The sequence below is a fragment of the Perognathus longimembris genome, chromosome 9 (genome assembly GCF_023159225.1).
Source record: "Perognathus longimembris pacificus isolate PPM17 chromosome 9, ASM2315922v1, whole genome shotgun sequence".
NCBI classification, from domain to species: domain Eukaryota; kingdom Metazoa; phylum Chordata; class Mammalia; order Rodentia; family Heteromyidae; genus Perognathus; species Perognathus longimembris.
Window position 1 is genome coordinate 43,987,744 of NC_063169.1, and position 21,132 is coordinate 44,008,875.

The 21,132-nt window shown below is 34.2% G+C and overlaps 1 protein-coding gene across 1 annotated transcript in view; it reads right to left on the reverse strand.

Annotated features, from left to right (window-relative positions):
• Positions 1-21,132, reverse strand: part of Trdn (triadin) — a 296,113-nt gene that overhangs the window by 260,227 nt on the left and 14,754 nt on the right. The gene's annotated exons all lie outside the window — the stretch shown is intronic.

Genomic DNA, 21,132 nt, shown 5'->3' on the forward strand with positions numbered 1-21,132 from the left:
TAAACCATCTTACTGTTAAGTTGCTTGAAGAAAATTGTATGCTCCCTTTTCTATAAACATAGTAAGTTGTACGTTTCATTTTCCATTCGTATGTACTGTAGAAGTAATGCAGATCCAACAAGAATAGAAATGAAGACGAATAAACTGCCTTTTCTGGCAGGTGGTCAAGATAAATGCAAAGAACAGTGTGTGTAATCTGAGATTATTTAATGTTTGAGAAGCACTTTAAGGATGACAGGCGCTAGGTCTTGATATGGTGGAAAAAATGAGAGGTAAATGCTACTGAGCAATTTGACATGGACTATGCCTCTTCAAAGTTGGCATTTCAGAACTGGGGCTAGAGCCGATCACTGCCAGTGCTTTCTATGTATATTTGCAAGTTCCATTCCCTTTGATCCCACACAAATTGTTTTGATTGCCAGACAGATAAAATCAGGATCAAATGAAGTATAGAGTTGAATGAATGTTCATGTGGCTTTGCTCAATAATACAAAATGAGGAGATGCTTATACAATGGTTTTAAAAATGGCTTCATGGTCAGATTATACAGAGAAGAATAAATCATAAACCTCTCTATAGAACTCACTTAACCTCATCATGCCTTATTGATCAGACAACTAAACTGCCAGGTGAACTAGCCCATTGTTATTCTCATGGGGTCCTAGCTGCACAATCTCTGCCAGGACACTTATAAAAGAAACCTATACTCTATACTGGTATAAATAAAACATTGCATCTTCACTATGTGAAAACACTAATTATGAATTTTGCATTTTAAAAATGATTAAATTTGTGTAGTAATATTATACTATATTCTCCTTCAAGATTTTTAAAGTAAAGGAAATCGAGGATTTGACAACACCTAAGTGATTATAAAACACACTATTCCCAAAGTATTGTGAGGTCATAATGAGCAAAGTTCATCACAATGAGCTTAGCAGATCTTGATGTCCTTCAAAATAGATGTATGTCTAGACTTTCCATTATATGTGGAGGTAAAAATGACTTTCAATTCATAAGAATAAGCTTTGCTGAGTGAGGATTTCTAAAATGCATGCATGTAAATGAGAACTCTGTAGACAATCTATTGCAAAATGACTTTTTTTTTGCAAATGAGGTTGAGGAATTAAATATTTTATCCATTAGCAATTTTAATGTGAGGAATATTTAAAAGTGTACATAAACGGAGCGGTTTGTTTTTTTGTTTGTTTGTTTGTTTGCTTGGACTTTTTTTTTTTTTTTTTTTGCCAGTCCTGGGGCTTGGACTCAGGGCCTGAGCACTGTCCCTGGCTTCTTTTCTCTCAAGGTTAGCACTCTACCTCTTGAGCCACAGCACCATTTATAGCTTTTTCTGTTTATGTGGTGCTGAGGAATCAAACCCAAGGCTTCCTGTATGCTAGGCAAACACTATCGCTAAGCCACATTCCCAGCCCCTGAATGTATATTTTGAGAGACAAAGTAATCATAAAAAAGATTAAAAAGTCACTGAAAAAAGGTATTAATCAATATGTATGAGAATAATGAGAAATAATATGTTTAGTGCAATCCAGACTTTAGATATATGAAAGACATAAACAACTATGAAGTGTCTTTTTTTTTAAATGAAGTGTCTTTGAAGAATAAAAATATCTTCTGTTTCAAAGCAGAAGCTAGTTTCCAATCCATTTCCATGAAAGTCTTAAATTGCCTCTTTTCTCCAGCTTTAAGAATATAATCACTATACTAAAATTCCAGAGGGTATTTTTGCTATTTAATCTTACAGTTTACATGGACCCCTTTTCATATTATTCAGTAGTTCTTAATAGTACCTACTCCCCCCCTCCAATCTTCCACTAAGTATATTTATTTTTCTAGTGTGTATGGGGGAGGAGGGGCTAGAAAGTACAATTGTTCTACAGTCAGGGCATAAGAGGAGGTCAATAAGCCAAGCCTAACCATCCAGGACCCCATTTAGAGACTGAGATCATCAATGACTACCTCACATTTTTTTCACAGAACAACTGAAAGGCATTCTCTTCCTACTGTAGCTTATAGGTAGGTAATATGGGGTCAGCAGTGAATCTCTAATGTATCCTAAGGGTTAGAGACTTTTTTTTTGTCAACAACATTGGATATTTACAACACCATTAGAGGCTCCAAAATTACCAATAAAGCAGACAGCCATGGGGCAGCCAAGTAAAAGTAGTCAAGTAGGAGTAGAGGTCTGTCTGATCTTTGGAACATGGAATGGGTTCACAGAGCCAGATGTGTTTGAAGGCAGATAGATGTCTGGACTTTGCAGTTACATGGCAGATATAAATGAACTTGATTTGACTCTGACTGATGTTCTTCTCTTTCTCCGTGGAAAGATGCTCTTTCTCTACTCTGTGGAGTAGATCAATAGTTATTTTTCAGGTCATTATGTCATGAGAAAGAGATAGGAAGAAATACCTGCATGTAAAGTATCTTTTTCAAAATTATTATTGGTTTTGAAAGAAAATACTTGATCTCACTCATTTTGCAAGTGGCTGAATTGTCATTGTCCTAAGTAAAAAAGAAAAAAGGATTTAAAAGGACAGCTAATGTTATTAGTTCACTAGAGCTCTTTATAAGCAATAGGCAAAACCTCTGTCCCTGTCTGTAGTCTTTCACTGCTGTGATCTGAATGTGCACACTCACCAAAATACATGTCAAAGCCCTTATACCTATGTTAAGGGAATTTGGAGGTTAGTCTTTAGTAGGTTATTCATGAAGGTGAATCAGTCATGAATAAACAAGTGTTCTCAGATAAAGAGGTCAGAGGGAGAATTATGAATTTAAAGTGAAATGAAAGTTGTTGATGAGGAAACAGGCAATTGTCAGAATTTACTTGATTTTGGGCTTCCATCCTTCAGAACAGTGAAAAGGAAAATTGTGTTTCTTATAAGCACCTCTCTTATACTGTGTGATAGCAGAGCAAAGAAAGATACTTGCTGTGACCTAGTAACTTACTTTATAATAAATCCTTACTGCAAAGTGGTACATGTCTTTTCTTGCTTTAGTATTGAAACTAAGTATCCCGTACTTTTAGCCTTTTTAAAAAAAAAATTCAACTTAGTGACTCACTCTTAGAATAATAGGTTTTCTACAAACAGCTAACGGAAGTTGAATGTAAAAAGCATAAAGCATAATTCATCTTTGAGTTGAGGACATTTCCTTAACTATTTTTTAATCTTTTTAACATGGAACTCATACTTGTTTACAACACTACAGAACTTCTTAGTAAGAGATGAGAAGTGAGACAGCTAAAACTAGGACTTATTTTTTATAACTCCCTCATCAAGCCTATGGATTGAGAGCAAGTCATCTCTCCTCTCATACTTTTGTACCACATTTGTTTCCAAATAGGCCACAACAAATCATTGCTAAATATGAAGAAAATCATGAATGTTTTTAATTGGAATTAAATTTTAATTTTAAATTACATTTAAAATAAATTTTATATTAAAATTTAATTTTAATAGGAATTGAGTTTTAAAGTATATCATGTTAACCTCCTCATATCTACATATAGAATGATTTGCAGTTTGTAGTGCCTTCTAATTAAAAAATAAAGGAAGTAACAAATGTAATATGTTGTGCTTTTTGCTAGTCCTGAGGCTTGAACTCAGCCTGAGCACTGTCCCTGGGTTCTTTTTGCTCAAGGCCAACATACTACCACTTTAGTCACAGCACCGCTTCTGGCTTTTTTTCTGTATATATGGTGCTGAGGAATTGAACCCAGGGATACATGTATGTTAAGCAAGCACTCTACCACTAGGCCACATTCCTACCCCCTGTCATGTGTTATATTAACATATGTAGGTAATATGTAGTAATAACAAATAACAAATGTACTATGAGAAAAAGTTGATGGAAAATGTTATTGATAAAAGTAAAATATGTCTGTTCAGGTCTATCTGATAAGATTATCAGACCTAAGGAACTTAGGTGGACAAAAATAAGGCTACAACCAAAAAAATGTAATGAGTTACTAGAGGTATACATCAGTGGTGTAATAATTGTTGGTCATGTGCATATGAACCCTGGGTTCAATTCCCAATATTGGAAAAAAATTTAATAAGACTTCTGTAAAAAAAATATGCCAAATCTTTGACGAAAAGGAAAAGCGATATGTATTTTATCAATTATTAAGCAAGAGAGCCAGGGAGAAAGGACAGTATTTTCTACCAAGTCAATGAAAATTAATATATCAGTGCTATCATGATTTCTAAATCTCCCAGTGTGTAACAAATGGGAGAGGTTCATAAGGCCAGATTGATCAGGGTAAGTAGATATATGAGTAAACTATTGATGATCAAGTTACAAATGTGTGAAGATTGAGATTGACTCAGTCACCTTGGGCTTGCCATAGCCCAAGAGCAAAGGCTTACACATACAGGTAATGGATTTTCTCACAGATCTGGAGTTGGAGAACCAAGGCATCAGCATGACTAGGTTTCAGTGTGAGTTCTTCTCCTTTATGGATGATGACTGTGCTATCCTGTGGTAGAGAATGAGCAAGCTGTCTAGTGTCTTTTTGGTATAAATTTGCTAATTCCATCATAAGAGTCCCATCACCATAATTTTATCTCAATATCATTATTTTCTGAAGATCCTCCCTCTAAATTCATTACTGATTTGGTGGTTAGAACTTTTACATCTGGGTTTGGCAAGAGGGGATAAAATTCAGGCCACACTTTGCATCTTTCTTTTTGATAATTTTTAAAATTTCTACAAAGACTACTGGTATCTTTTTTAATTTTTTATTTTATTGTCACGGTGTTGTACAGAGAGGTTACATAGAGAGTACGTTTCTTCTCAAACTTGTTACTGCTCCCTCATTTTCCTCCCACTTTCTCTTCCCCTCAAGACTCCCTCCCCATGTTGTACAGTTCATTTCCAATATATTGTCTTGTGAGTATCATTGCTGGACTGGTTCACCCTTACTCCTTTGTCTCACCATTTTCTTGTTCCTCTTCCATTCCCTAATTCAGATAAATGTATATACAATCCACAGGGCAGCAAAATCAAATACAGTGACAACAGGGGATAAATCATAGAAAAAAGAAACAAAAGAGAAAAGAAATAACTTCATATAGTATATTAAAACAACAACAAAAAAACCCCTCTAGTTTTACTATTGGTATCTGTTAAGCTTAATACACATAGCTAATTTAATATAGCTCTGTCTTTCATGTTAAAATAATAGAAATAATGACAAGGATCCTTTACTATTGCTTTGTGTGCTCCAAAAGGCCAAATCAAAATATCAATGGACACTGTACATAGTGGGTCACATTAGAGTTGGAAATTAATCAATGATTATGATTTTGACAAGTTTAATCAGGTTCATTTTAGGGGAAAATATCTATACCCATTTCATGAATCAAAGAACAGTTAAACAAGATAATAAACCATCATAGGATATAGCAAGTTTTGTGAATATGAGTTTGGCCATATACTCTGGAAAATTTCCCAAATCTTATGGAATCAGTTTCAAAAAAAATTTAAAAAACAACAACAGTAGACATTTTGTTCTAAGGAACTATCATTGGAATAGGATGAAATTATGATACACAAACTATATTCAGTTCTTTTTCTGACAGTTTGAACAAATGAAATGCTTTACCTAGCCCAGCAGTCTTCCAACAAATTGTTCCATTGTCATTAGATTGCAAACCCACTGAAACAGAAAAGCTTTAAGTAATGATATGCTATTCAACGTGGAGAAAGAAAAATACAAACTGAATGCTTCTAAATCATTAGCTTCAATAATTTGTTGACTCTAATGTATCTTATGCCTACTTTCACTTTCCTAAAGACGTTTTCATGAAAATTGACTCTCTCTTAAGATTTAATCATCTCTTGCTGCTCTCAACACATGTGGAGTAATAATCCTACCACTGAGGGCTCATAACAGGTAGCAAGTTATCTAGACTTGCCCCATCCAAAACATATAAGATAGTCATGCTTACGGCCTATAAATGTAATTGTGTTTGGTAGTAACAATTTATTTAAAGCATCACTCTTCACTGTACACAGATACACACGCGCGCGCGCACTCATACCCACAAAGGGGAGAATCTTCTATTTCCACTTTTATGTTTTTTAGACCAACTTGGCTTATTTTCAGATATATTTAAATGTGAAAATACTTGTTTATGCTCTCTATAAGAAAATACACATTGGGCTGGGAATATGGGCTAGTGGCAAGAGTGCTTGCCTCCTACACATGAAGAAAATACACATCAATTTTTCAGAAAAGGAATTATAATATTATAATGTTTTTTTCATATTACATGTATAAAAGCAGGATATCTTGTCTAAACAAAGACATGACTAACTTTGCTATTTCAGAGGCTTTAACATTTTAAATCATGGCAAAGAACACCTATTTTCATCATTCAAATCATCAATAACATGCATTATATTGTCAGTAATAGGAAATGATACATTTTTATTTACTTGGGCATTAATGAAATCATCATAATTTGATTGAAAATGGAGTTATGTATAATTTTTATCTCTAACTAAACAAAATATTTAATTTTTATGAGAAAAATTGCATATATCTGTAATAGTTTCGTATTAGGTTATTGTGTATTTTGTGTTTAACTTGATCCCAAGTCTTCATTAAATTGAATCCACATAACTTGAGGAAAATATACATATCTCATGAAGGAAATGCAGCCTGAAAAGTAGAGATTTCATCTATAAGTGCTGTGTTTTTCTTTTTTTAGTCATTTCATCTATAGAGAAAAATAAGCAGCTTACTCTGCTTTTCAAAGGACTCAAATAAGTTTGAAGGTCCTTTATGACATCAGGAAGATATGCACACCCATATTTTGCAAAAACAAGCAATTAAACAACTCTTTCTTTGGAGGTACTTAATATTTTTAAACACCAGGCTGATAAAGATGTACACATTTAAGAATGGTAGAAATATACTGCTCTTGTTTGATAAAAAGAAAACTGAAACATGCCAGTTGAAAAGAAACCATTTTCTGAAGGTTACTCCTTGGCATTTTAAAAAGTATTGTACACTGTTTAATCCCTAACATTTTATCCCTGGTTCAGACCAACCTAAGTCCAGGCTTAAATGCTATGTGAAGAAAACTCCCCTCACTATCAACCAATTTAAAAAAGAAAAAAACAGGGGCTGGGAATATGGCCTAGTGGCAAGAGCGCTTGCCTTGTATACATGAAGCCCTGGGTTCAATTCCCCAGCACCACATATATAGAAAATGGCCAGGACTGGCAAAAAAAAAAAAAAAAGAAAAAAAACAACAAAAAGGGACTTTTCCCCATAAGCTACTAAAATTATGATGCAAACAAAATAATTTTACAAACAAAAGAAATCAACAAAAAGAAGATAGATTTTTTTTTTCCAATCTGGCTCTTCGCATCACTTCATCCTTCAGTTTTTACTACACAGAAAAAGAATCATTTAATTGAGTATTCTATAGATATTATATGTTCAACACCAAAGGAAGAAAGAATAATGAAAACAAATCCTTGGCCTGTACTTTCAGATGGATAACTCTTTGCATTATTGCGAGACAGCAGAAAAAAGTCACTTTCCTCAGAGTGAGTCTGAGGTCAACTGTAGGCAATGGGAATGCCAGCATTACATGGGAGAGTGAAATATTATAACCTATTGTTTTGAACAGCTTCTCTGAATAAGATCTTAATGGAGAAAGATATGACAAACTCATATTTCTGACATTTAAATCACTCAGAGCAGTTATTTCAGTTGAGCATGTTTATAAGCTTTATTTGACTACATTTATTCAAGCATTACAACTGCATTTGTATCACCAAGGCAGAGCCAGTTCAGTAAAATACGCTAAAAAAAAAAAGACCACAGTTGCCTTATAGCATGTGTTTTTAGAACCTACTAAGCAACCTTTTCTTGACTAACATAGCTCTACGGCTGTTCTCTGCAAGGTGTTTACCATTCCAAGTCTGCTTCTGTCATAGAATAATTAAGGGGATACAGCCTAAAAATCTTTTCGTATGCATAAAGATCAATTTTCTTTTTTAATTTTATAATAAAAGGAGATATTAAATATGGTAATTTCAATATTATGTTCATTGGCTCAGTTCCACAGGTTTTACAAAGATAACATCAATGCCTCTCCACATCTCACTTCTGATTAAAGGTATCTTCTTTAAAAGAATCTACAGATCATAAAACTAATGATATCCTAAAAGATAAATTTTTCTAAGACAGATTTCATAAGAAAATCATAATGCTTAATATCTTAGCCTCCAAACTGATCATAATTATATTGCTTTGGGCTTATATAGCACATCTGCCCCAGGGAAATTAAAAATCACACATAAGCTAGATTTCTGGATGTGTATATGTGATGGGCAATATTCAGTCATTTCAGAAGATGCAGTGACTAAAAATGAACACTTGGATAATAAAAGAAGTACATCTGTGAGTAGAACTCACCCAAGTTTAACCATGTATAGTGGTTGATTTGTCGTCTGGCAAACAGTTAAATGCTTTCATGGTGTACTAGAACTGCTAGAATAAAATAGTATGAACTAGGTGCATTTGCACAACATAAATTTATAGCTCCATAGCTTCAGAGGCCAGAAGTATAAAATGAAGGTGGTTATAGGTTTTCCTCTGAGGGCTCTGTGGGAAGACTACTTTCTGTAAGGGATACCAGACATGTGGATTAGGTCATGCATTAATTACCTCACGTTAAACTGATTAAATCTGTAAAGATACTATTTCCAAATAAGGTCACAATCTGATGTCCTAAGAAATAGAAGTTCAATATGTGAACTGAGGGATCATAATTCATCTCATGACAAATACCATATGGTCTCTTCACTCCACCATAAAATGATTTTCATCATATTAAATTAAATTAATTATAAAACATTACCATTAATGACATGTAAAATGAAGCCTCAAATTAATTACATTAATTACATGAAATGTGTCATTCTCAAATTTGAAAGATAACTAACAAATTATGAAGCCATTCACAGAATAGCTTCTGTAAGTCATTACAATGGTTAGATTTAACTGTACATGAATATATAAATGTGTGAATTTAAAAATATGTGAATATGTGCACACACAAACAGAAAAGACTAGTTAAACATAATACGTCCATCAATTTTAATGAAATAATAGGGTTTCAGCAATCAAAAAAACTACAGTTTGATTGGATATTTATTGAAGCTGTCTACATTATTGATTATTTTTATCATTTGAAATAACAGAACCAGACATTTACATTCAAATAATTATACTTTCTATATCTATGAATCTAGCATAAAACAATTAAAATGACATTTTTCAAAGAGATAAACATGTACATGTTATTTATTCAGAGAAATTTTTATTATAGATTATAGCCTTTATATAATTTATGCATATCATGTCATTTTAAAATGTACTAAAGTAAAAGATTTATGTTAAAAAGGTTTTACAATAAATATACTCTTCCTTTGCTTATCACAAAGAAAAAATAATTCTTCATTATTAACAATACCTAAAGTATGAATATTGTAAAACAGAATGATATTGTTACTAACACTTGTCAATGGATTTTTATGAAAATTTGCACAGTAAAATCCATTTCCCTTATTACTCAAGATACAGAATTCTTTAAGGTTAATAAACATTTAATAATTTATAATATAAAATATAAACAAGAGTTTGAATATATTTTAATATCTGACATATCTTCATCATCAAAAGACCAGGCTGAGTCAATTTAGCAAAAAAACTTAAGAAATTCTAAGTCACAAAATAATCAGATTTCATTCCTTCTCCAAGAAGAAGTATAAGTGAAACAAAACAAAGGAGGAAAACGATGTGTAGAACACTGATGCAGCCATGAACACGCCTGTGTGATGTGGAAGATGTTCTTCCACTTTGAGAACCAGTTTCTTAAGCATTAAACAAAGACAAGTTTTGAATCTTTGGAATCTACAGTACTTGTGCAATGCATAAAAAAAGTAGCAAGATTTCTGGTGTCTTCAAATTGTTTTTTTGTGAAATTTAAATTGAAAAAAACCTCATAAAATCTGTCATAATTATGAAAAGCAGATTTCAATGAAGTCACTTATTTATTTGTTATTCATATTCTCATAGTTCTTAGGAATAAGTCCTTTTTAAAAGTTTTTTTTTGTTTGAGTTTTGACCCTAGGAAGCAGGATTTTATTATTTTTATTTGACAATTACTGTCATCACATCCTTCAAAGTATGTTAATAGTGAATGTGATTTTTAAACAAAAGTCTTTCAGTACATTCTGATGAAAGGCTGAATAGGGCTTTCTATAAAGAAATGTAGAAATGTAAGTGAGGAAGTAGAAAGCATTCAAGCTTTCTTTTTCTTTCAAAATTGACTTTGGCTCTTCTGAAGTATAAAGTAATCAGGAACTTCTCCTGTCACATCTTTGATGTTGTTGTTGTTGCTGGTGGTGGTGGTGGTGGTAAAGCCAGTGGTGACAATCCTAGGTCTTGAACTCAGGGCCTGGGAATGACTTCTGAGCAATTTTGCTCAGACTACAGCTCTATTACTTGAGCGCCAGCTCTACTTCTGCTTTTTTTCTTTGCTTTGTTGGTAGACTTTTGGAGCTAAATGTCGCATGGACTTTCCTGACCATGGTCCTCAGATCTCAACCTTCTGACTCACTAGAATTACTACTGTGAGCCCTCCAGTGCTCCATACCTTGCCACATATTTTAATAACACTAAGAATGTATCATTGTTCAATGTCTAATAAACTGTGATCTGAGAGTAGAATTACCTGAGATGCCACCTCATCCATTGTCAATGATTGCACTGCATAGTAGCAAAATTGAGCATAGTCCGTAGGACTGATTAATCTTAAAATATTTACTAAATTATCCCATTTACTAAAGTAGTTGGCCCAATTTCACATGCTAAGTTGAAAATAACAACAACAGTGATAAACCACTTGTTTCCATAACTTGGAGTACATTTCATTTAGCATCATCTTGTGTGTTCATATGTACATAGCTATTGAGCTATTGTTATCTTCTGCTTGTTATTTTCAACATACCATGTTAAACTGTGTCCTTTTTCTTTTGCCTTTCTTTCCCATGATTTTACTCCTGATGTCACTGTAATTGATTTTGGTACCCTGGATATTGCATATCTGTGTATTGAAACTAGGGAAGGGAAAGGGAATACCAAAATTGAGAGATGAAGGATTAAAAGACAAACCAATGAAACAGCAATACTTACAAAACTATATGGTGTAAACCAACTGTACAACTCATGGGGGTGAGAGGGAAATAGGGAGGGGTAGGTGAGGAAAAATAAGGGAAGAGGTAACAAGTTAGATGAGAAATGTATGCACTTCCCTACATATGAAACTGTAACCTCTCTGTACATCACTCTGACAATAAAGGGGGAAAAAAAAGTAGTTGGCCAAGTCCTAGTGTTTGCATCTAAAAAATAAATTCTCACAGTAAAATTTTTTTTTAAATTTTTTTTTCTCAAAATTTTATTATCAAACTGATGTACAGAAAGGTTACAGTATCATACGTTGGGCATTGGATACATTTCTTGTACTGTTTGTTGCCTTGTCCCTCATGCCCTCCTCCCTCCCCCCTTTCCCTCCCCCCCCCCCAGGTGTTCAGTTCACTTACACCAAACAGTTTTGCAAGTATTGCTTTTGTAGTTATTTCTCTTTTTTTACCCTGTGTCTCTCAAATTTGGTATTCCCTTTGAATTTCCTACTTCCAATACCAGTAAACACGGTTTCCAATGGGGATTCTCACAGTAAAATTTATCATAGTAGGAACTTTTAAAATAAATAGCTTCTGAATTGATAAATGTTAATTTAAGCTAATATGTTATGAATATTAATAAGATACATGGAAGGCATAAGACAAAGTGAAATAAACATAGTATATAAATGGGCTCCTGCTGGGTTCAATCTTTGTAACTTACTGGCAACTAGAATTCAATTCTCATCAATAAAACCAACATAATGGTAATCCCTTCATAGGATAACCATAAGGAATAAAATAGTGTGAGATAGAGTAGCTTTTCACTCCTTTTCCTTTTATTATCAAATTTCACTGCTTCTACATAAATGTGTCTATCTACAGGGTTTCTTTAGGAGAAATATACTTTTATTCTATCCACTCATTCTTTTTGCTCTGTACATAGAATTCTAAATACTGCAATTAAACTGTTTTTTCATGTAGATGATAACTAGTGATATACAACTGAAAACATAAGCTCTAAAGACTTAAACATTCATCTCTTTGAAGAAACTTCACGTTACAAAATACACAACTTAATATGTTTGTTTTATATTATGCAAAGTAAGCCAGACCCAAAGAAACACAGGCTGCATGCTTTCCCTCATTTATTGTAGCTAAGATTTGCCTGTAAATCTCAAGAAAACACACTAGATGGTAAAAGTCAAAAAAAAAACATACTAAATTATACAAGAGTCTAGACATTCACACATTGAGACCAAAGGAAGACATTCTTAGGAGAGGATCACACAGGCTCAATAGATATGTGTATAGTATCTTATAAAATTATGTTTATCAAAATGAATTCCAGGACATGGAAATTAGTTCTTTTGTTATTTTGTTGTTTTTTATGCTTTATTTCTCTTTTTTATTTCTGTACCTTTTGTCTTTTATATAAATTTATCTGCTTGGGGTAGGGGAAGGGGGAAATGGTGGGACAAAGTTGAACTAATTCAGCAGCAATACTCACTGGACACTATGTTGAAGATTAACGATACAGCTTGTAGTCTAGAGGGGTCAAAAGGGAAAAACTGGGAAGCAGTGACACTGTTCAAAAATAAATATATTCATTACCTTACATATGTAACTATAACCACTCTGTACATCACCTTTACAATAACAAAACAAAGCAATAAAAGAAAAGAAAAACGAAGTACACAACTTAATCACAGCTATCATTAAAGCCAAGAGAAGTAAAGAATTCAGAAATTGTACCTCTTTATCCAATGTTTAGAATGTCTTATGCATTTTCTTTTTTCTCTGAATAATTATCTATTATTGTCAAAGTAATGTACAGAAGGGTTACAGTTTCATACATAAGTCAGTTGGTACATTAATTGTACAATTTGTTACCTCCTCCCTCATTTCCCCCCTCCCCTCTCCCCCTTCCCCTCTCTCTCCAAGAGTTGTTCAGTTGCCTACACCAAATTGTTTTGTAAGTATTGCTTTTGGAGTCGTTTGTCTTTTCATCCTCAGTCTCTGAATTTTAATATTCTCTTTCCCTTCCCTAGTTCTAATGCCAGTACATACAGTATCCAGGGTGCTCAGATGAGATACAGCGATAGCATGGGGACAACCACAGGAAAGGGATACAAGACAACTATCAGCAAAACAAGGTACGGTTTCACAAGGCATGTTGAAAATAATTACAACAGTGATATAACACTCATTTCCATAACATGGATTTCTTTTCACTTAACATCATTTTATGTGTTCATAAGGGCATAGCTATTGGGCTCTTGTGATCCTCTGCTGTAACTAGGCTAAACCTGTAGTAATTATTCCCTATGAGGGAAACCATAGAGTCATATTTCTTTTGGGTCTGGCTCACTTCATGTAGTATAATTTTTTCCAAGTCCTTTCATTTCCTTACAAATGGGGCAATGTCATTCTTTCTGATAGAGGCATAAAATTCCATTGTGTATATGTACCACATTTTCCTGGTCCATTCATCTACTGAGGAGCATCTGGGTTGTTTCCATATTTCACCTATGACAAATTGTGCTGTGATGAACATTGTTGCATTGGCGGTTTTGGTGTGTTCTTGTTTGTAACCTCTTGGGTAGATGCCCACGAGTGGCAATGCTGGATTGTAGGAGGGCTTTATGTTTAGCCATCTGAGGAATCTTCATACCACTTTCCAGAGTGGCTGAACAAGTTTACATTCCCACCAACAATTTATATAGAATTCCTACAGATTTTTTAATGTATTCAGTACCAAGTTAAAAAAAAAAAAAAAGCATTGCTGTTTCCCTAATCCCTCCCATAAATCTGTGCTATTCTTTACTTTAAAATGGCATTAGGTCCCAAAGGATTTTCTTGGTAAAGTGATTATTCAGAGCACAAATATGTTTCCTATTTTAATTAAAGAATGTAATGAAGGTTAGTTATGCTCTCAGAATGCCTATCAAAATCTCTTCAATATTATGCAGCTGAATTATTATATGAATAAACTGTTAAATATCCCTATGTTGTTAAATATTTTTAAACACTCTGTACAGAGGGAATCCACAGATGAAAGTTCTCCATGGCTCAAATGTCAGAAATTTTAGAAAGCCTTGGTTATAGTCTCTGAGAGTGTGGGTGCCTGTCCTAGATAAATTCAGACCAACCCTTTTGTTTCTTCTTCATAAGCCTACCACATTGTATTGTAACTGACTGAGAAAGGGGGAGTGATCCAGCAGGAAGGGTGCCTGCTAGGGATGACTAGGCACTTTGAGGAGAATGGCACACATACATGAGGTACTACTCTGTCAGCTAACAAGGAGGAGGGAAGATAGTGCTCTAGGAAACTGAGGAAGAGGAGAGAGAGAGCTTCGGGAGACAGAAATGATACTAATTATTTTCAGTTTGGGAAGTGGGTCCTATATTTTGCCCTGGTAGATGTGAAGAGACAGAAAGAAAATTCTAAATTTTGTCTTAAGAAAAAATATCAAGAACTCCGTTTATAGGAAGTAGAAGAAGCTGGCTAAGGTGCAAGAGTATCACCCATATTTCACAGGTCATTAAGGTATTGTTGGGAGGAGCTCATAAGCACTAGGCTAACTCTAATGATCCTGTTTTGTCTTACATTTACATCTTAGTTCAGAAAACCTATATCTGTGAAACACTTTTGTATATAGTTGTACTTCTTCCTAAACATTTAAAAGACTACAAAAATTTATTATTTATGATTATTTCTAGTTGTGTAGCTGAAATTAATTGGGATAATCCAAATATTTTTTCAAAGACTAAAAATAGGTAACATCTTCCTAATTCTTTTTCTTTTATCCTATCGTCTTTGCTAGCCATACCTGAGAATTCATTTTGCCTTAGAAGTAAAGAAAGCCCAAGATGTTTATTCCGCCTATATCCCAAACAAGTTTGAGATGGAAGAAATATTTTACATCGATTTTAATAAAGATTTAGACATCAAATACTTTATATATTTATGGACATACAACTAAGAGAGAATTGGGTTACAGAAGTCTTTGGTAATTCTGACTTGGTATGGGCCAAAGTTAATCTATACTTTGTAAGCACAATGCTTTACACTGAAACAGGTAAAAGAAAAATAGAGATGTGCCATCATTGACACCTTTTGCTTACTTTTCCTGAGGATTTAGAGTAAAGTTATAGCCAGACGCAATGGTATAAACATATCATCCCAGGATTTAGAGAGTGGACCAGGAAGATGGAGAGTTGAAGGTTAGCCCAGGCTAACTAGTGAACTCTAGACAAGCACAGAGTATATATCCAAATCCTGTTTCTAAAAGAAGCATAACGAAAATAAATAAATAAAATGAAAGAAAAGAGGCAGAATAAAAAAGAAAAGAACAAAAGGGGGAAAAAATAAAAAAGAAAGGAAAAGAGAGTGAAGAAAAAAGTGTAGCCATTTCTGAGCTTCCAAAAGCAGGTTTCATGATATCAGCTAGTATATTTCTTGGACATTAAGTCAAGAGAAGAGACAAGATGCCATAGTTTGGCCTGAGTTTCAAGCTACTTCAAGTGTCTCATCTGTTGTAATTAGTCAGAAGTGACCCTTCTAAGCAGCTACTGCTGCTGTGGCAGGAATCTAGACTGATTGCACACAAAACATGCTCCTTTTGCATTTTCTCCTACAAACCATGGAAGCCCCAGTTATGACCTATGTGGACAGGGTAAATGTAGGTTAGCAGGTAACAAATAGCCAATGTAAAAAGCTTTTGATTTGTTAGGTTATTGCTTACCTCTGTGTAATACTTCAGAATTTGTTATGCAAGGCTGTAGACCATGCTAATGCCTTTTTCTGGCTTATGCTGGCAGCTAATCTCCTTACTTTAAAGTAGGGGAAATTGATGCCCAGAGAGATTTTTATAGCAAGCATTAGTGCCAGGACTAAAACCCAGAGGACTAAGCTTGGTTAACTCTCTAAACTGCGACTAGAGATTAAGAATCTTCACAAATACCTAATTACCTGTCAGGCATGAGTCTAAACATGGGACTTAAAAACTTTCCTGATATTTGCATTCCAGTGAGGAGATACTGTATTTGAGTTTGCTTTTTAAGATGAACTTGAGAAATACAAATACAAGTTTAACTTTGGCTTTCACTTTCCCCAACCTAGCTGATGCAAGAGATGCCTCAGATCAAAATTTCAAAGCAGTAACAAAGGCAAAACAACCTAAGCACTATGCTATTCACCCATAACAATGACTTCATTCTACTACTTCAGCCAAAGGAGAGTGCTTATATTTAAAACAAGAATGCAATTTAGATTTATGAAGTTATGCAGCAACATTAAATTAAACTTTTGGCTTTGGATGGGTTATTCAATATAAAATCTATATCTTATTTACATTTCAGATATGTAGAACTATGAACTTCACTATTCCAAACATTAATGTATAACAGATAACTGGATAGCTCAAGGGGCTACTGAAATTCAATCATAAACATAACACTATTCTTTTGGAAATCTCTTTCCATATAGTTATTTTGTAAATGTGATCAGCACAAAAGAAAATGGGAAAGTCTTATGAAAAAGCACCTTGCAATTCTGTCCAAGTTTCATTTAACATGAAGTGTAAACATAATAAAAACTACAATTACAGACCCACAATTAGGACTGGAAATGAACAGTCTGATTCGGTATTCTGTCATAGGCTACTAGGAAAAATATAAACACTTGATTTTTGTCTTTCAAACTGCACATGTTATCTTTTACAGAAAATGTACTGTCAGCAATTAAGTAAAGCAGTATTTCCTTCTGTTCCAAAATTCTTTATTTCAGTATTACTGTTCTTTCTGAGTTGAGGTTTGTACATTGCAAGCCATCTTAAAAGAACATGTCGTTATTTTATCCATAGATTAGCAATGTAATGGGGTATCAAATCACTTTTTTTATCAATTTATTTATTCAATTTTCATCCAATAGTCTTGCATTTATCCAGCCATACTTCCATCTGTATAAATTTATTGTGCATTTATTATGGGAATGGGCTACATGCTTGCTCCGTCTATATTTCTCACTCTGCCTTCACTACAGGCTCTAAGAGCATCTCTAAGTAATCTGAAAACATCTCAAAGCTTTCAGGAGCAGCCATAAGTAGTTCTTTAAAATGAACTGAATTCAATTACAGCATTATTGGATTGTGGTATTAATTAGGGATTATGCTATTGATTCATTTTCATAAAATATTTCTTAATGAATTTCTGCCTATATCATAAAGCATATAGTCTTTTACATCTAACTATGCTAATTTGGAAGCCGGAAAGTAAATGTGCCTCATAGATAAAAATGGACTTACAAAAGTGGCATATACACTATCTGGATAGAACTCACTCTTGTTGGTCAAAGTAAAATAGATTTGAAGTGGTGCAATATTCTTATGAAGAAATTCAGTAATAGGAACCTCATAAAAATTTAAAATCTATCATCATATATACACTTTCTCTATAGAGAGATATCATATTAATAATTTATAATTTCCATGTCTTAACATGTGTAGGTTACATTTTCAGCTATGTCAAATATTCATTCAGATAATTCCCCAAGATCCTGCAATCCCATTGCCCATGGACTGTTGGAATGTACAGACAGTTCAAGTCTTCTTTTTGTAGGAGTTTTAAAAATAATTTTTAAATTAAATTTTAGGATTTATTTTTAAAAGTAAATATTTTGCTTCCCATTTTTAAAAGAAACAAAGCAATTTATAGGCACTATTTTCCCCCAAAGTTCCAATACCTTAAGTTCTGATACATAACCTGAAAGTAATTTCATCTTTATAGAAAACTTTAAAGCTCTCTTTTCCATTTACTATTGAATTGTTCCATTCTTCCCTCACTGACTGCTTTCTGAACAGGAAGCCTGAGGTAATGCATGTTTTAGGCAAAGCGTACACCCCTCCAGTACTCATGTTTCTGATGAACATTAAAAGCTGCCCTAGTAGTTTTGTTTCAAGAGTTAACTGAGACAATTGACAAAGAACCAGATAAATTATGTATGCATGAAATATTACTGTTCTTATAATAATTATATTCTGTTCTTATAATAATAATATTTTTGATTGTCAGAAAATTAGTATGGACCTCAGTTTTCTATTCTGCAACAAATCAGGATAAAAATACCAGGTCTATCTTAGTAGTTTGCCACAAATATCAAAAAAGAAAAGCCTTATTTAAAAAAAATGTATGAAGCTGCGCACAATGGCTGACACCTCTAATCCTAACTACCTAGGAGCCTGAGATTTGGAAGATCACAGTTCAAGGCCTGTACTTGTCACCCTAGCTATGTCAAGAAACAGAAATACTGTACCAGTGTCAGAGTTCAGGCTGATCTATGCTTAAAATAGGAATCTCAAAAATAACTAAGCCCTGGGGTTGTGGCCTAATTTGTACGGTTGCTTCCTAGCAGGTATGAGGCCTTGAGTTCAAATCCTAGTACCACTGGAAAATACAAAATACCATTGAAGTGTCACTAAAATGAACACACTTTCAGGTGACGATTCTTGAGTAACAATGAGTCACTCACAATGAAGATGACGGGAGATAACCATTGCTAGGTGGCTTAAACACTGAATAGCAAGGTCCCTGAATTTTCTCCAATTCTAAATACTATTCATGAAAGAGTAATTTTCAAGGAAACATGAAAAGATTGTTCTAGTACTCCATCTACCATCACCCAGTTGAAATGAGAGTTGAAAACAAATGAAGTGTCAAACTGAGTTTGGAAAGCATGGAAATTTGTCCATGTACCAAGCAATCTGCTTGGTGCCTAGACTCAAAAGGTGATAAAAGTTATTCATTATCTCTGCCTTCCTTGAGCCAAAACTACTAAGCCATAGCTATTTACTGAATATTTACATAAACAATTGTTAGAGATGACATGTGTACATTCTATGGGAGTTAGCGATGACCTTTGTTACCGATGTTGACATTTGTGTTGAAATCTAATGGCACAAAGTGCTTTTCCACTCCCCTACCCCCAAGCCTTTTCTTTTTCAACCAAGGGTGGGGACTTTTGGGGAGCAAGACTGTATGAATATGACATGTGGTATATTCTTCCACTTACTAAAAAAGAACAACAGTTTAGAGTTCATCTGAGCATTTAGGTAGTACACTGAGAATCTAGATATATATCTAAGAAGGGAGATTGGACATAGGTAAAGATTCTGAGGGCTGGGAATGTGGCTTAGTGTAGAGTGCTTACCTAGCATACATGAAGCCCTGGGTTTGATTCCTCAGCACCACATACACAGAAAAAGCCAGAAGTGGACTCTGTGGGTCATGTTAGCAGAGTGCTGGCCTTGAGCAAAAAAGAAGCCAGGGACAGTGCTCAGGACCCAAATCCAAGCCCTAGGACTGGCAAAAAAAAAAAAAAAAAAAAAAGATTCTGAAATAGAAGGCCCTATGCCCCCATGCAGCCGATATTTCTTTGGACCTGGGTTACTTCACTTAATATAAATTTTTTCAAGTCTTTCCATATCCTTATGAATGAGACAATGTCATTCTTAATTATGGAAGCATTGAATACCATCTGTGTATATGCCACATGTTCTTGGTTCATTCATCTACTGAGGGGCATCTGGGTTGATTCCATCTCTTCACTATGGTAAACCATGCTGCAATGAACATGATTGTGATAGAGCCTTAAGTGTGGCCTGGCTTGTCATCATTTGAATTCCTTCAGCCATTTGCATGAGTCTTTAGCACTAAGAGAAAGAATTAATTTCCTTAAGATTTTAGTAATTTTTGTAAATTCCTAGAACAGGGTTAGTATGTAAAAGAAAATTGGAAAAACAGGAAATAAATGTATACAAAACTGAGTTACTATGCATTTAAAATCTGTCAAACACGTATGTTAATAATTTTTAAATAGCCGAAGAACTGAAATGAGTAGTGCACAAAGTATGCTATACACACAAGATCCATATGAGGGAAAGGGAGAACAATGAAAACTATTCTCTCCCCTGAAATTAGAAGATCATTCTACTTTTTTCCTAGGAGTTAGCAAAAATAAAATGATCTTAGTCAGTGGCTTATGCCTGTAATCATAGCTACTCAAAAGTCTGAGAGCTGAAGACTGCGGTTAAAGGCCAGCCCAGGCAGAAAGTCTCTGAAACTCTTATCTCTAATCAACCACCAAAAATCTGGAAGTAGAGCTGGGACTTAAGTGGAACAGTGATATCCAGGAGCAAAAACACCTCAGGAATCCTTAGTTCTAGCTCTCAGTTCTAGCCCTGACACAAACAAATGAATAAAAATAAAATGATTTCATTTAGTTTGATATGTATATGTATGGTTTATATATACTCAGTACACTTGTGTGAGCCTTTAAAGCTCCCACCGTATTGGGTCAACAAAGAAGAAAAGATATAAGATAATATTTATATTATCCTAGCATGTATCAGGCAGTTCCTGACATATTCATGAGTATACTGTGTGAACTATTCTTACAACTCTCTGTTGGAGATAAGAAACTTGCAACTCTGTGTGATTCCGTACCAGAAGCTCATTTGCAATTCTATCTACTCAGGAGGTGGAGATCTGAATACCATAGTTCAAAGCCAGCCAGAGCAAGAAAGATCATGAGAATTGTTTTTTACAATTAGTCAACAAAAAGCTGGAAACAGAGCTGTGGCTCAAATGGTAGAACACCATCCTTGAGTAGAAAGTGCTAAGGAATAACACCCATCCTCAGTACCAGCAACACACACACACATACGCACACACACACACACACACACACACACACACTAAAATCTTTGCATTTCTGAAACAGAATGTTAGAATGTTACATTCTAAGTGTAGAAGAGGGAATGTATACCTTTTCAATGTATACCTTTGTCACTTCACTTTGTTTCTGGTTTTATTTTATTATGGATGCATAGAGCTAAGATT